This window comes from Brienomyrus brachyistius, unplaced genomic scaffold (genome assembly GCF_023856365.1).
Source record: "Brienomyrus brachyistius isolate T26 unplaced genomic scaffold, BBRACH_0.4 scaffold464, whole genome shotgun sequence".
Lineage (NCBI taxonomy): Eukaryota > Metazoa > Chordata > Actinopteri > Osteoglossiformes > Mormyridae > Brienomyrus > Brienomyrus brachyistius.
Genome location: NW_026042739.1, coordinates 1 through 13,347, shown reverse-complemented (window position 1 = coordinate 13,347; position 13,347 = coordinate 1). Strand labels below are relative to the sequence as shown.

Below are 13,347 nucleotides of genomic sequence, written 5' to 3'. Positions count from 1 at the left end.
GGCAGCATAGGTGATTCATTAAAATTATACCGAAGAATGGAAAATGTGATATTTAGAATATTTTTTGCCATTTAGTAGCTAATTTAAGCACTTACCCAATGCCTCAATTTGTTTTAGGTCAGTAATGTCTGAGCCAAAAGAATGAATGTATGAATTTAATACAATTCACCCACTCCCACCCACACACAAATCTGAAATTCAATTTAAGACACTTCTTAAACATTAGTGCATTAACAAAAAAGGAAAATCTTAAGAGATTCAGTAGGATTTTCTATGTTAGACTTAAGCTAATAGTTCAATAGTTTTTACATATTTCAATATACCAATTTGACTTTAATGTTGAAACAGATGCTAAAACATGGAATAATTTCATAACTAGAGAAACATGTTATTCACAAACACTAGCAAAGGTAGCTTATAGTTAAGCTTACTTAAGTCAGCAAGTCAGGCTACAGTGTGTAAGAATAGTCGTAAACGATAATTTGTCTCAGTCTTACATGACAGAATAAGTAAACAGAAAATATAAAATGGCTGAAACAGCGTCATTAACGCCAGCTACAGTAGAGGCGCAGAAAAGGTGTCATGACTGAAGTATTCCCAAACTCTGGAAGACCGTATGCGAGCCTTTTTTGCCGCGTGTTTCTCCAGAGGCTCCGGAGCTCCGCTGGTTGACACAGCCATGTTGGTTCATGTGCAGGGGGACGAGCGGCAAATTTCTTTTTTGCAGGGTGGTAGGTGATGTCTCATTAATATTTATGAGAGAAGTGCTACATGATTGGCCAGTGCATGCCTTACAAAATGGTGCGGCACTGCATCCAAGCCTGCGGCACTCAGAGTCACAAATACAGTGGAAACCATTTGTAGTAATTACGTCTGTCTGGCTGATTTCCAACTAATTGATATTTGTATATTTATTACATGAATATAAGGTAATATAAGGTAATAGAAGAGGTATTTAATGGTTTTCCATCTGAGGAATTTGCAAAAAACTGCAGTGCATGATGGGTCGGACCTAAAGGCTGCCTTAACGTCCTCATCTGTATGACGACATACATCAAGACTAGGAAGGTGCATAATGTTCATGTCTGGTTGCGTTTGTTGGTCCAGAAAGTAATTCAATTTCGCCATGTAGGTTACGTTCTTAAAAACTGCTTGGATATAGCCCGATTATATGCTGTGGGCCTTTTAATTTCTTTGTTTACCAGGTAGGCTACCTTCTTTAAACTGCGTTTTGTTAGACTACATATTTAGGGAGGTCTTTATAAATTTATAGTAGTCTTCATAAATATGTACATAGTTTAGCCTAACCCAGCCACTTAAGGGAGAAAGCCAGCTCAACTAGGTGTCGGTCCCAAGCCCGGATTAATGGGGAGGGTTGGCGTCAAGAAATAAAGAGACTGTATCTTCACTGCATGACTGATGTCAAAATGTGTGAAATATGTGGTTGTATTAATAAATGCATTAAAGTAGGTTAATGATTCTGTGCTGTCTAAATTGTATAGAAAATTTCTACGTATAGCCAAACAAATCTCCTCCTGTTTGAAAAGGCATAGAAAAAGCAATTTAGCCACTAAAACTTTACAGTTTTTGTGAGGGACAGTCGAATTCTCTCGTTTCTCTCGTCAAGTTTTTTTGTGATCCTGCACCTACACTTTGCCGGCCCCAGGAGGATGGGCTCCCCCTTTGAGTTTGGTCCCTCCCAAGGTTTCTTCCTTCTTGGGAGTTTTTCCATGCTATCGGCGCCTATGGCTTACTCACTGGGGGCTTTGGGTGGGCATGATATAAAGCAAAGCATTTTCCCTCCCAGTTTCCTCCTCTGGTCCACATTGCAGGACCATCAGCCATCAGAAACAGCCAGACGGTCTCCTTCAGCTTCTTTAGTGTCCTTGGAAGCCAAGGCAGTTTTAGGTCTGAGAAGAGGTTTATCAGAAGGACACATATTACGTCGTTTGTCCTGAAATGTAACATGGGGAGGAAAAGTTAAGCGGTTTAGTCAGATTGGAGTCGTTTATTCAGCAGTGGCAGCGCCAGTGACTTAATGCTACAGGTGCTATAGGGGAGTGAGATTATTTAGACCGGGTGCTTTAGCTTTTCAGCTTATGTAGATGGTGTATAGAAGCACACAGCACGATAAGCTACAGCATGGATAAAATAGGATAAAATATGAAATTCTAACGTCTAGCTCACAGAGCCTCTATGTGTACTTTGAAGAAAAAATACACTACAAGTATGCTGTAAAAACCGCAAAAATGTCTTACACAATATACAGATTTTACAGATAGTTAAAGAAAAAATGAAACCAATATTTTGGGGGTGCTGTGGGGGTACTATGGTCATTGGAGGAGGAGCTAGAGCCCCCCCCCCCAAGCTTTTCCTTGGTGCTGCCACTGTTGTTCAGATTAAAAGTAACATTGTCATTAATAAACAGTACTCTGATCAAATTTTTGCATGTACAAACACAATCAAAGTTTAACCACATGTTTAGACACAATTCACACACCTGTTACATTTCCATAATGCTAAGACTCTCTACACTTACTTCATCCACTTTCTTGTTTGGTACACAGTCATTTGATGGATGTGTAAGATCATTACCAGACCGTCTGCTGCAAACTCTACAGTTAATGAATGGCTGCAAAAACACACAGACACACAAAAACAGTATTTAAAGAGTGGTGGGCAATAAATACAGTGAGAGAAGGTGTAGTAAAGATATATCTAATGATTTAAGGCAGAGCTGCTGGAGTGCAGGGTTTAATGACACAGAACAATTTTAGAGGAAAGAGCTTCCAAAGCAGGGTCACCATAAGGCTATATTATACAAAGCAAGTTCATCTAAAAGTATGAACAACAAATCCCGTTTAACTGAACACTGCTCTGTATTAAAATACTGTCCTCCGATCAAGCTAAGTGGTCCTGTAGTTCACTATTTAAAGAGGTAAATTTAAAGGGTAATTCACACTGCACATCTACCCTGCTCTGACCAGGTTTAATTACTGGCTTTCTAATTAAAACAAGAGTTAAGTCCTGCCCTTTCACCACAAAACACCACACTGCCATTTAAGGCTGATTTCAACAATGAGTTTTAGTTAACCTGGCTCGATTGAGTTAACTCTGGGTATGTAAAACCCGCTTTGTAGTACAGCCCACAGGTCTTTAAATAAGGCCAGCTAGGGTTCATAGCTCGAAGCATAATCTACAGGTCACCCCTCAGATGATTAGCATTTGCTTCTGCCTGGTAATCCAGCCTTTAAGCCTGTAAACCTACTAAAATTTGAGAATAAGGTGAAGGAACTGGCTCTTTGAGGCCACCTATGTATTTGTTACTTTATTGTTGGCTAACTTTCCCCCGCAGGGCATCAAAAAAGTTAACATGAACCTAAATTAATTTGCTAACTGATATGTCCAATGCTCACAGTCACAGTGACTCTTTACTTACCCTCTTGTCCATGAAAATACAGTCAGCCCGATGGTCTGTTGCAGTTGACTTTGGACATTTTGTTGCTCTCAAGAGAATCTCAATGTCAATGTATTCACTGCTGATCTAAATCACATAAACACGTTATATACAAAATTGCCTACAACTGTTTTAAAGGCAATATAACAAACAATAATCACCCAAAAAATGGCAAACTGTCACAGACTTGACTGCAGCAGATTCAGAGAGAAACTGTGAGAAGGTAAAATTGACCAGGGCTGAGATATACAACCATCACTTTCATTGTGAAGAGACATTAAGCATCATATGCATTGAAATTAAAACATCAAAATCAATGTGATACTCATTAGTTCAGCTTGCAGATGATGAAAGTTTCACACTTTTGTAAACACTTTCTCAGCAGTTACCTTCGGACGGCCCTGGATGTTATAGAAATTCATGTGCTGACGGGTTCCTTGATGAGCATTTTCGACTGCGAGTTTAATGGCCGTCTTGTGAGTGCAGGGAGACTGTGGTAATCTTGCTGGGCCTCTGTGGAGATAAGCAGAGCTCCATAAGCCAAAACCAGAAGCAGCAGGCGGGTCATCTTCCTCTCAGCTTTGAAGGGAGAAGCAGGACTGAGGACACTGATCTGTGGTCCCCTTATCCAGCACGTCCAGGGGCGTGTCCTTCACTCGAAACAAACAGACCTTTGAACAACATTGGAAAACTCTTCAGGATGAATTGAGGCAGGTGGTCAAGTGGGTTTATTGTTATTTCAGCAATATACACAGTACACAGTGAAAGGAAACATTGTTCCTCCTGGACCACGGTGCAACACAAAGAAGAAAAACAGAAACAACACAAGATGACACAAGTGCGGGCAAGATAGAACTATACAGAGTGAAAGGAGCACAAACAGAGGGAGAAAGTGCAAGATAAACACAAGAGCAACAATACAATACTACAGGACAAGACAGCGCAGTCAAGAACACAGAGTGCAGCCAGAGCTAACCTGAATAGGGGCATCAAGGTTGCCAGGCAGGCAGAGAAACAGAAAATAGAGGTCTACTTCACATACAACAACCCACAGTGGGTGTGGCAGGGAATACAACACATTACAAACTTCAAAGGCAACAACACCGTCACTGTTAACAGCAACGCCCTTTTAGCAAAGGAGCTAAACAGCTTCTTTGCTCGTCTGGAGGAACACAGAGCAGACATAGCCACACTGCCCCCTCCCCCAATCTCCAGCACTCACAGACTCCCTCTGCAGGAACACCACGCGAGAAGGCACATTGCATCTCTAGGTGTGTGGAGTTTAAGACAAGGCAAGTGATGCTACGATAATATAATTCCTTGGTAAGACCCCACCTAGAATATTGTGTGCGGGTTTGGTTACCATACCTTAAGAAGGACATTGCTGCCTTGGAAAAGGTGCAACGTAGGGCAACGAGAATGATTCCTGGTCTTAGAGGAATGTCTAATGAGGAGAGGTTAGCTGAGCTGAATCTGTTTAGCCTCGAGCAAAGGAGACTAAGGGGGGACATAATCCAGGTGTTTAAGATTCTAACAGGTCTGGATGCTGTTCAGCCAAATGGCTATTTCAATGTTAGTTTAAATACCAGAACTCGTGGCCATAAGTGGAAATTAGCTGGAGAACATTTTAAAAAACGAATTTGATGAAGCATTTCTGTACACAGCGTGTAGTTAGAGTATGGAATAGTCTTCCTGTTATTGTAACACAAGCTAAAACCCTGGGTTCTTTTAAATCAGAGCTAGATAAGATTTTGAGCTATTAGCTAAGTTCTCCTCAAAGGAGCTTGATGGGCCGAATGGCCTCCTCTCATTTGTAAATCTCTTTGGTTCTTATGAGTCAGCTTACAGAGATGAGGTCCAGAAACTGATAGGTTGGAGTTCAGCAAACAATTTGGCACTAAACAGCACAAAGACAAAGGAATCACTGACTTCAGGAAGGATGGAGGCGACACTGGCCTGCCTAGAAGGATGGATGGATGTTTTTATTGACATTGTAAGTACAATGAGATTTAGTTTGGAACGCGCCAGCAGCTACACAGTATATTTACAATTATATAGATTGTGAGGCATAAAATAAGGTGTGAGTAATATAACATAACGACATAATATAAGTAATCATTAATTAATCATTACAGATGGTATGAGGTGTGAACCGCTAGGCTGCTATGGCATGTTTGGTATCAAACCGATGGAAAATCACTCCAGTTTCCAAATCTGGTCAGTGGTTACCACGAAAGTGAATATATCAAAAGTTACACCAGCCTAACGAAAATCATCAATACAAGGGAAATCACTCTGGTCATAAATCTCAAAAGGACTGATACAGACCCCCCTTCCGAAAGCCCGCCAAATGGATGGTCAGCCATTGGTCCAGGAGTCGAATTCCTGGTCACTCCTATTCACGAACTTTACACTATAAAAACCTGGCACCTCAGAACAAAGCCAGGAGAGGAGAAACAGAAGGGAGGAGAAAACAAAAGACCATCAGCACGAAGAGAGGCAGAGAACATCAGCCCAAGAGAAGAGAAGCCCACAAGAAGCCCTCCTGAAGCCTATCAGTGAAGACCCAGCTGGACAGAGAACTGCAACCAAGCCCAAGCTTCACCAGGAGAGGGAATCAGAGGGGCTCCACTCCAACAACCGCTGCAAACACCGCGCCTCCCTGAGTGCCATCACCCATCAGCTCATCAGCCTCCGCAACCAACTGCCAAGACCCCCCCCCCCCCCCACTCTGCAACCAAGTAAACAAACTTCCTTTCATTTATAACAACCTAAACTCCTATTCACCTGCTATATTACTTTAGGACAGTATTTCCACAAATTGCTTGCTTTGCAGAACAGTATTTTCCCTTTTAAGGTTACTCATTTTAAATCTGGTCATTGCATTTTCATGATTACATTGTTTGTGTCCACTCCGTTATTTCGTGTTTATTGTTTGTTAGGTGTAATGTCTGTCTTATGTTAGTTATAGGAATAAATGCATGTCTTTTACACAACTTCAGCCTCCGTTCATTGAGTGCTCACAAGAATCCCTGCCTGTGCGATCTACGCTCTGAAACCTCAAATTCGCCTGAAATATCGCGAGACTCTCTCTCATTGGCCGTGAGGGGAGCTTCGCTACCGATCGTTTACATTACCTGGTGACGCAGCTCGTTGGACAAGCCTTCTATTCTAACCCAGGTTATTACGTGATACTGGTTATTAATGAGTTCCATTTAAGTCACACATTAACAGACTCACGGTGTTTCGCAATTGAGTTTGAGCCGACCATTCAGCATAAAAATTGGTTAATAATCACAAGGCACAAGGTTTAAACTTATTCTGAGCACACAATTTAAACTTTTTATGACCGAACGTGCAGTGAAGAAGCGCTACTGTCAACTGGTTGCAAAAGTCGCACTCATGGCAATCTGAAGGCATTTAAGCGGGATCATATGGGCTTATTATAGTTATTTTTATTTCTATTATTAGTAGTTATATTATTTTGTTTTATTTTCGGTGATTTCATTGTAGTTCTTTCGTATTAAACTGCAGTAAACTTTAACCCTATGTCTGACGAGATTCTCAGATGTAGCGCTTTGTTTCCAGGTTCAATTCGGACGAGTGTCTCCGTTTCTATATATCCTGGGAGAGATCTCTCTATTAGCGAACGGGAATACTTGTTATGAGGTTCTAACCTAAATTATGTTGCGCTTGGACATAAGACCGATAGCTTAGTTACCTATCAGGATCATACTCGTATGTGTGTGCCTGCTTTAGACAAAGCAAGTTTAACACAACTTTGCGCTGTGAGCCAAGTGTGTGTCATTTAGAAATTGGGAGTCTCCTGTGCTTGAGACCCGCCGTGGTTAAGCACCATTTGCGACGAGATATAGTGCACTCACAATTTAAATCTGTCGCCGTAACGCGTGCGCCGTCTCGCTTCAGTAATTGTTTTAAGGGGTGATGACGAAGATGACGAATTTACTTTCCTGAAGAGGAGCAGGATGGGTCACGCGTTCTGTAAGATTTGTCTCCCACGGGGAAGGAACGATGTCAGTCGGCATGAAAAATCCAAGTCATTAGTGAATGACAGAGCCGCATGAGTGAACATGAAAAATTAATAGAAAATAAATGACAAATGGTTATTTTATATTTTATATATTTTATATATTTATATTTATATTATATTTTATATAATTTATATTATTTTATATTTCCTGTCTTAAAATGTAAGGGATACACGTGGTCATTTCCGTTGTTTCCTGTTTCCTGCGAGAGTGATACTGACTGCTAGCGCGCGAACTTTGAAACCATAGATATCACCTAAATAATAATTCGAGTTAAGTCATTGGGAAAAAGCTTCGCAAGATTAATAATCCTCCAAAATAAATAAATAAAATTTCCCAGACCCCGACGGATTAATCACCTACGCAAGTACCGACCCACGATCTTCGTTCAATTAAGAAGGTGCTTCCAGCCTTACAGCCTCAGTTTACGTAAGTACAACGCCATGTCTACTGTTCCGTGTTCTGAGTGTAATATGTTTAGCTATTCTTCTCCAGTCATTAGCGGTATTTATACATGTGAGAAGTGTCAGTTAGTCGCTAGACTGACGGAGAAGATTGTAGTGTTAGAGGGACGTATCCGGACGTTACATAACATTCAGGAGAATGAGAGTTTTATTGACTCAGTATTAGCGGCTCCGGATATGTCCGCGATAGCCAGTAAGTCTCCCCCTGCTCCGGCAGCAGAGCCTTCGCAGCAAGGCGAGTGGGTGACGACCCGGCGGCATAGTCGCAAATCCAAACCAAACTTACACCGGCACCATTCGCCTATCCGCGTTTCCAACAGGTTCTCCCCACTCAGTGAAACTCCCACTGAGACGCCTGTTGAAAGTGCTCTAATAATTGGTGATTCTATTCTAAGAAACGTGAGAGTAGCGACTCCAGCGACCATTGTAAATTGTCTCCCGGGTGCCAGAGCGACCGACATCTCGGCAAATTTAAAAGTGCTGGCTAAAAGTAAACGTAAATACTCTCAGATAGTTATCCACGTCGGCACTAATGATGTCCGATTGAGGCAATCGGAGATCACAAAGGCAAATTTTAAAGAGGTGTGCAACATTGCGAAGAAGATGTGTGTGTCAGTAACGTGCTCTGTCCAGACTAAAAACTCAAGTCCAGACTAAAAACACACCTGTTTAGTTTAGCGTATAGGGACACTAGTTCTAGCCCTAGCTAACTCTTCACTCCCAGGCAGACCTGTAGTGTGAGGTGTAGAGCTGGGTGGGGATCGGTGCCATTGGCTTTGGATGAACTGGATTGTCAGTGCTGTCACTCTAGCTTGCAATCTCTTGTGGAACTGGAGTGCTGACATTTCAGGGACTCCCCATGCCGGCATTCCCACTTGCCTCTCCCTCCTACTGATGCTGCCATAGCCATATCTGCCGGAGCTTGCAGATTGCACTTCATATTGTACTCACCTAGCTTTTAGCACTGCCAATAGCCTCCTCTACTATGCCTAATTGTACATTTTATTTCCCCTACTCCTCCTGGGGGTGATGCCTGGAGACCTCAATCTATCAAGATATCCAGCACACCCGACCACCACCAGTGACGTCCCTGCATCCAGCTCGCCGTTCTGATCTTCCATGTATGACCCGCTGCCTTACCTCTGGTTGCCTGGCAATTGAAGAAGACTCGGCTTCGGCATTGGCTTATCTTCCTTGCTCTCCTCTCTCTATTTGACTATCCCTGCCGGCCCCCTGGAGGATGGGCTTCCCCTTTGAGTCTGGTCCCTCTCAAGGTTTCTTCCTTCTAGGGAGTTTTTTCCTTGCCACTGTCGCCTATGGCTTACTCACTGGGGGCTTTGGGTGAGGATACTGTAAAGCGCTTTGAGACAATGTAATGTTGTGATAATGCGCTATATAAAAATAAATTTGTTTGTTTGTTGTTGTTGATACTGGAGCCTGGTTGCGGTGGTGGGATGGCTCACGGCGGGTGCCGGAAAATTTCCTTTATTTTCAAATCCAAACCTTGACAGGTATGCTGCTGTTCCAAATCATGGGTGCATGTTACAAGTGCGGAACATATTTTAACTTAGTACTAACTTAGCATCATATTTGATCTGATTCGACTGAATATCCCAGGTTTCCATCTCTCATGCATCTGGTGTGACGTGTTTTCAGACTCTCAGGCTGGCGCCTGAGAAACGTCTCACTCCGGCCAGCTGACCAAAGTTGGTAACCTTGGTATTGTGTGTAGGAGATTCGGTATAACTATAATTTCGTTCTCCATTTGCATGCCCGAAGTGTCTTTAAGTGTTATGTAGTTTTGCCTGAAACGCAAAAATAAAACAAAGCAATTAAAGCCGATCAGTGGCTCAAATTGTGCTGTAGCGATTGAAGAACTTTTGTCGGAAGTTGGATTCGAACTTGGGATGCCTTACTTGGGAGAACAGAATACCAGAATAGAGTAGGTTAAGTCCAGCCTTGGCTTCCAAGCTGACGTTTTTCTACATATGTGCTTGTGTATCATGGACAGTAAGAGGGGGCAGGCAAGGAGAGAATTTCTCTCTTTGGGGATCAATAGAGTGTTGTTATTATAACGTCTAAAAAGTATGATGGTCTGTCGATAAATCAATAACAATATCAATGAAGTCAATGTTTATCTAAAGGAATCAGAATTCAGGAAAAGCCAGGGGCCGGACCGAGTGTAGGGGGCGTGGCCAGAGACAGCCTGCTGACTGTTCCAAATCATGGGTGCATGTTACAAGTCCGGAACATATTTTAACTTAGTACTAACTTAGCATCATATTTGATCTGATTCGACTGAATATCCCAGGTTTCCATCTCTCATGCATCTGGTGTGACGTGTTTTCAGACTCTCAGGCTGGCGCAAAGAAATCTTACGGGAATTGAACGTCTCACTCCGGTCAGCTGACCAAAGTTGGTAACCTTGGTATTGTGTGTAGGAGATTCGGTATAACTATAATTTCGTTCTCCATTTACATGCCCGTAGTGTCTTTAACCGGCTGCACAAACTGGATCCGCCTCCATTACGACACAACTTTGCCCTTATTGGCTTAAGAATTTAGTCACATACATGACGTATATCTGCTATTTCTCCCGAGAAGCAGGTAAAGCAGTGGTAACTGCTTTGTAGTTAATTTACCTGGTAAAATTAAGTTTAAATAAATGATATAAATACTGTAATAGTACTCGTGAGCTTTGTTTATTTGTTATTAGTTATTGTAATGTTGCGCTGCTTTATTGTTTAATCGTCTAGTCTGTGGAGACATTCAAGTTAATCAAATAAGAATTGCACTGTACACTGTACATGACCATAAAAACTTTGTATCCTTGAAATAAATGTTTTGATCTTTTCCTTGGCAGTTATCTTTTTTACACAGGGCCTCTATGTACACGATAGTTTTTTTTTTCACGACTAACAGTATGGATCAGGAGTTGGTTATTGTAAAAGAAGTAATGTGCATGCAGGTGATATTTGTATAGATTTATCCACACCCTTGTAGCAGTGCTGCCATTGCAGTCAGATCTCGCAAACTAGGAGTATTAGTTGTCTTTATTTCTCTTTATTTCTTGACGCCAACCCTCTCCATTAATCCGGGCTTGGGACTGGCACCTACCTGAGCTGGCTTGCTCCCTTAAGTGGCTGGGTTAGGCTAAACTATATATATATATTTACCAAGACTACAATAAAACATCTCGAAATGTGTAGTCTAGCAAAACGCAGTTTAAAGAAGGTAGCCTACCTGGCGAAATTGCAAACAAATTAAGGGCGTTAGGCAGCCTTTAGATCCTACCCATCATGCACTGCAGTTTTTTGCTAATTCCTCAAATGGAAAACTGTCCATCCATCCATCCATCCATTTTCCAAACCGCTTATCCTACTGGATCGCGGGGGGTCTGGAGCTATCCCGGAAGCAATGGGCACGAGACAGGGAACAACTCAGGATGGCGGGCCAGCCCATCGCAGGGCACACTCACACACTATTCACTCACGCATACACTCCTATGGGCAATTTAGCAACTCCAATTAGCCTCAGCATGTTTTTGGACTGTGGGGGAAACCAGAGTACCCGGAGGAAACCCCACGATGACATGGGTAGAACATGCAAACTCCACACACATGTGACCCAGGTGGAGACTCGAACCCGGGCCCTAGAGGTGTGAGGCAACAGTGCTAACCACTGCACCACCATGCTGCCCCCTAAATGGAAAACCATTAAATACAAAAGGAAAACAAAAGTGCTGTAAGACTGTATACTTATGTGTATGTTAGTAAAGGCTGTAGCTGACACAACGGACCCCACTAATTAGAAAGGGGTAATTGTACACATGTGGCATCCAGTATGTTCTTCTATAACAGTTTTTAAAAAAAAAAAAAAACTCACATTACACAAATTGGCACTATCAAAACGAGGATTATGGGGAAAATGGGGACTGTGATGGAGATTACATACACGTAGGCATGGTATTTAGTTTTTTTTTAATCTGGTCACCTTCCAGAGTAATTGTAAACTAAAACCATCTTCACCCTATTTGATTCTTTATAAATGGACAATCAGTCGTGCAGTAAATGGGGGTATAGAGAGACACAGAGCTTGTCTAACAAGAAACCCTGGGAAGCTAACATTAATAGGGTGGGTATGGATAGCAAAACCATTGATACAGATTACAGATTTATATCTCACCTGAACCCTGGCGGGCTCCGTGCCAATAGGGGTTGGGATTAGGGTTAGTTAACTTAAGTAGTAATATTGATGTGTATATTCTCCTATTCTCCAGTCAGTGAATCGTGAAACGTAATGTTAATATGTTTCTATACCTATATGTTCTGCTTAAAAACCCATAAAGGCAAGCACAGTGTTTTAGACATTCTGTTACTTAGACTAGTAAACACTAAGATCCTTCAGCTTTCAATTAACCTGACACAACAGTCTAAACAACAAATGTGTGCCATGTCATTTGTCATCTTTACATCTTGTATCCTTTATATGATAATTGGATTTTCAAGGTGGAATTGCAGGTCGATCATTTTAAGGATCTAGATGTAAACCTCCCTGGTGTTGCTTTAATATTTTTTTTGCACAATTTGCTTCACACACTTCCTCCAGCAGAGAAGCTTACAATACTACACCCCACCAAATGACTGGATGATGCCTTTTTATTTAAGGTCTGGCTGTGAGCCTCGATTACCGATACACTATCTTCAGGCTCCTGCCGGGATCAGTCAGTATGGTGGACCTTTGGAGGAATGGGTACAAAACCATCAGGAAAGTTTGCAGGTGCTTCAAGAGTATGTGAAGGCTTAGTTGGAGGAACAAGCCACACCACGAAATCGGAAACACAATGAGTTGGTTAATGATTAGGGTTTGATGAAGGTCAGCTGGTGTGTTTGCGGAACCATGTTCGAGGTAAAATACAGGATCATTGGGATGCCTGTTTGTATATGGTAGTTCGGTGTCCCCAAGATCAGGGTGCAGTTTACTCTGCAACTCCAATGGAGGGGGACGGGGTTGTCCGTCAAGTTCACCGAACAGAGTTGCGTCCAGTACCACAGGGGGTTGTTATGTCAGGGGAAGATGTTCTGGTAATGTCTCCTGAGTCTGGGTTGCCCACAGGGGCAACAGAAATGGAATCGGATGAGGACTCTGTGATTTTACGGGGACAGGGCTGGTGGGAGGGGTCGCAATAGAGCATCCACAAGTAGGCCTCGTATAATGGAGGAGGTTATGTCCCCCCCGAGGTGTAGAGACCAGTTAAACGTTCGGTGAGGTCCACCACTGGTCATCATACCAACCCTTATAAGTTACCACGGTCAGTGAATGATCGTTCGGTTGGGGAGGAAGACCAGTGGTTTGGGGATAGAATTCTTAGCTGTGAT

General features: G+C 42.3%; 1 long non-coding RNA gene across 2 annotated transcripts in view; it reads left to right on the top strand.

Annotated features, from left to right (window-relative positions):
* The window catches only part of LOC125729075 (uncharacterized), a 58,816-nt gene extending 49,434 nt beyond the window's left edge, over positions 1 to 9,382 (top strand). For both annotated transcript variants that reach the window (XR_007389575.1, XR_007389574.1), the window contains exon 2: positions 9,245 to 9,382. This is a non-coding gene — a long non-coding RNA (uncharacterized LOC125729075). The remainder of the gene's footprint in view (positions 1 to 9,244) is intronic.
* The last annotated feature ends 3,965 nt before the right edge of the window (positions 9,383 to 13,347 follow it).